Genomic DNA, 3936 nt, shown 5'->3' with positions numbered 1-3936 from the left:
GTAACAAAAACAACAGCAATGAGTCATAATTGACTCAACAGTATTTACCAACAACAAAACTAAGCTTTCAGAAGAATGGACAAATAAATCTGCTTTAAAACAAGTACAGCCAGAATGCTCCTTAGAAGAAAAGATGGTCAAACTTTTATCTCATGTACTTTGAACATGCTATCAGGAGACACCCGACATTTGAAAAGACATCATGGTTGGAAAAGTAGAATGTCATCAGAAAAGAGTAAGACCTTCAGTAAGACAGAGTGGCACAGTTGCTGCAACAATGGCTCAAAATTAACAACAACTATGAGGATGGTACAGGATTGGGCAGTGTTTCGTTCTATTCTATTCACAGAGTCAGTGTGAGCTAAAATTAACTTGATGGTGCTTAAGTCCTGGTGTGGCACTGCAGGGTAATGTGCTGGGCCACAAGGTCAGTTACAGCCCCAAGGTCAGTGGTTCAAACCTACCAGCCACTCCTCAGAAATACTATACAGTGTCTCTATGAATCACACCGACTTGACAGCACTTAGCAACAACAATAATACTCGTATCTAGCTGATTTCTCTGACTAATTAATTTATTTGCCTGGAATATATTTTTATTGCCCAAAGCAGGACATTCCAACCTATCTTAAGCAAATAATAGTAGTTACTGAAAGATGCATCGAACTCAAGGACAGAAAATGCATTCAGACCACAACAGGGAAGAACAGAAATAATTCAAATTTAGTAATTTCTCACTGCTGCCTCAGAAATGAAGATTATCCTTTTTCACTTCACTTGGTTTTTCTGCTTTATTCTTCCCTTTCTCTGCTTTGGGTTGCACATGACTTAATATGATCACCGAAGCCCCATTTTTTCTATTAACGAGAGCCTCTGGGACCTAATTCCAAATTCTTACATGGAGAAACTGACTGGGATACCTTGAGTCTTAGTTTCACTGCCAGACATTTATTACTTTTGATTTTTGAAAGACTCTACTTTCTAAGCCTCCAGATATGATACAATGATTAGATGTTCTATCTATGGAGTTGAAGAAAAATGCTGCAGCACTTATAACATTATTTTTATTCACTCACTAACAAAATAATGTTATAGAAATGTAAAAAAGAGACATTTGGTGTAAAGCTCTTAAGTTACTAATTTAATATTGTTGGTTTTTGTTCTACCCAACAAATGCACATGCCCTTCTTTTAAGTGAAAAGTTGCAAACACAGCCTTAGAATATTCAATTTTTATAATTATTTTTAGACACTACCCCCACTGACAGAAGATACATTTATTTTTATGTAATGGAAAAAGCAGTCTATGGAGTTGCTCTCATCATCAGCATGGGAACACCCATCTGTAAGGCTAAGCAGTTATTGACTTCTAACAGTGGTGATGTAGAGAAAGAGCATAAACTATTTCTCATTGCAGATGATTAGTCTTAGACAATAGGAGCTATGCCTGGTAACAAGTAATGGGAAACAGTGAAGTACCAATTACTAACTATTTATGGACAATGCCATCTCCAGAATGTAATAAGGCTCATGATGATGAAAAAAGTTGATTCTGTTGCAGTAGTCCAGAATTTCAACACTTTCTAGCAAGCCTTTATACTCTGTAGTAATCGCTAGTCTCTCTGGGGAATTCTTGCCTAGGGAATGATAAGCTTAAACCATTAATTAAGTCACTGCATACATGATTCTGGAGTTGTTCCCTCCTTGTGTAAAATACATACTTATCGACTGATCTGAAAGAGAAATAGATTGCAGAAGCCCTGAGCTGCCTGCCTCTCCAGAACCTAGTCTGTACCTCCACAAGACATCTTAATATCAGAGGATGATCTTTTCCTTCAGGGTGATCCATTCACAAGTTTAACTGTGTGTGACCCCAACTTGGTCCATGTCTCAGACTGCATATGGAAAGAAACTATGTGAAAATTTTTCTATTGCAAAATCAATTGTACGGCAGCACAGGTACCTCTCAAGTTTCACAGGGCTCCTCTTCCCCCATTATTTCCTATTGTCATATTTCTAATTGTTTATGTTTCCATCCAACCTCAATAAGTATTTGAGATTGAGAGTCCCTGAGACGTTCTACTAAGACCCTGCTGTTGAAGTATGGGGCTTCTTTCACTGGTGCAGAGAAATTGATCCAACCTCCCAGGGACACTTGGCAGCAGCAGGCCCATTAAGAACACTTCCTCTGAAGCTAGTTGACATTGATTTTTTGTGTACTCCTTCTGAGGACAAAATAGAGTCAGAGAATCAAGGAAATAATAATTCTTCTCTGGTTATTGTAGTTATTGAAGTAGGGTCACCTTGTACACATACCAGATAATAAAAAGTGAGGGTCTCCTCTTTCTCACTTGCTTGTATAAAAATTAAGTTAACTGAAGAGGAAAGTTATGTGTGCAAAGGGTGGTATTGTGGATTAGTATCAGGAGTTTGAGATGTTAAAGAGCTTTCTAGTTAAGGGGTGAAAAAAATTACCTTTGACCTAGACAAGGTTGACTGAAAGGCTGTCCTTTGCTGCTCTGTCGTGTAGCCCTGGACCTCATTGTTCTTAGATGCCAATAAGTCAGTTCCAACTCATAGCAATCTTGTGTATAATGCAATGAAACTTTGCCAAGTCCTATGTCACCCTCACAATTTTTGCTATGTTTAAAATTTTTAAGCCCATTGTTACTGTCACATTGTCGATCTATTTCATTGATGATCTTCCTTTTTTTTTTTTTGCTAACACTCTATTTTATCAAGCACAATGTATCTCCATGATTGGTTCTTCCTGCTTATATGTACTAAGTAAGCAAGACAAAATCTCATCATCCTTGCTTCTAAGGAGAGCAGATTCTGGCTGTACATCTTCCAAGACATATTTGTTTATTCTTCTGACAGTCCATAATGTATTCACTATTCTTCATGAACACCACAATTCATACCATGGTTTGGATCAGGCACACTTTAGTCTTCAAAGTGATATCTTTGTTTTTAAACATTTTCAAGAGTTCTGCAACAGATTTACCCAAGCCAATATACCATTTGATCTCTTGATTATTGCTTACATGGGCATTGATTATGGATCCAAGCAAAATGAAACCAATATTTTGTCCATTTTTAGTGATGCTGCTCATTGATCCAGTTGTGAACAACCATCCCGGATCTTTCAGTTCCTTTCTTCTTAGGAGTTTACTTATGGACAATTCAAGATTTTTCTGTTAGTTTGTACTTTCCCAAGTTTTGAGGAAGTAAATATGGTCATTTTTTACTTCTTAGTTTATATTACTTGCAATTTTAATTTTTTTATTTTTGAAATATGGGAGCCAAGTAAGCTAACTTAAATGATATAGTACTTACTACACTACCTGCCCAGGAATTCTGGTGTGGTATTGGAAGATAAACACTGCACTACTGACTGCAAGGTTGATGGTTCAAACCCATCAGCTGTTCCTTGGAATCACTATACAGGGTCGCTATGAGTCAGAACCTACTTTCTGGTATTTAACAACAACAACAACAACACTGCCAGTCATAGTAAAGTCTCAATAAACAGCTGTTTATTCATTCATTATAAGTTATTTTCCAAGTCCCTCATGTGGCATAAAGCTTAGTAAATTGTGACTTCTAGGTTGATACTAATCTATACTATATGCAATGAAATGAATATGTTGAATTGGTGCTACGAATCTATCAGCTGTCTGAATTCAGATATTGCAATATATTTTGCACAATTAACCTGAAAGTTTGCATTGAATTTCTTACTTCTTTTCTTTCTAGTTTTCTATAAAAGAATGTCCAATAGCATGGTTCAGAGAAATATAGTACTAAATGAAGATCATTTTCTTAAGTAAGATATGGGATGTGATGCTTAATTAAAGGAATAGTTTGGGTGTCTACTACTCCAAATTGAGCACTGTAAAATTACCTAGTTTATAATGTAATCAGGTAATCTGGGG

This window comes from Chrysochloris asiatica, unplaced genomic scaffold, assembly GCF_000296735.1.
Source record: "Chrysochloris asiatica unplaced genomic scaffold, ChrAsi1.0 scaffold00193, whole genome shotgun sequence".
NCBI lineage: Eukaryota > Metazoa > Chordata > Mammalia > Afrosoricida > Chrysochloridae > Chrysochloris > Chrysochloris asiatica.
This window is presented reverse-complemented; position numbering follows the sequence as displayed.